The following is a 423-nucleotide window of genomic DNA, read 5'->3' as shown; positions in this document are numbered from 1 at the left end:
TAATGGAATTAGTGAAAAAAAAAAGAAAGTATTCTTTCGTTGTTGATTTCTTGACCTTTTGTTTTAATAACTGGTAGAGAACATTACAGAGTTAGCATTTCTTTTGATTCTTTGAGTAAATTTTAATTTCTTAAAGTTCGTTCCATTATCGTGCGAGTGATTTGATGAAAACAAGAAAGAAACTGAGAATGAGAAAGTGAAAGATAAAAGGATCAATCTGAGAAATTTCAGTTCTGACGGCTAATAAGAACGAGTTTTTCTTTAATTCTTGGAGGACTCTTTTTGGTTTTCTACTGTTTCATTGGTGGTTTAGGACTCCTCGTTCATTTCTTTCTTATCAATCGTGTTTATTTTGGTTTTACGATATTTCAGGTGAAGGGAAACTGAAAAATGTGCAACCAGAAGGAAGGAATAGGCGAGTTC

The sequence above is a fragment of the Corylus avellana genome, chromosome ca10, assembly GCF_901000735.1.
Source record: "Corylus avellana chromosome ca10, CavTom2PMs-1.0".
Classification (NCBI taxonomy): Eukaryota; Viridiplantae; Streptophyta; class Magnoliopsida; order Fagales; family Betulaceae; genus Corylus; species Corylus avellana.
The sequence above is the reverse complement of the archived record's forward strand: the minus strand, read 5'-3'. Positions refer to the sequence as shown.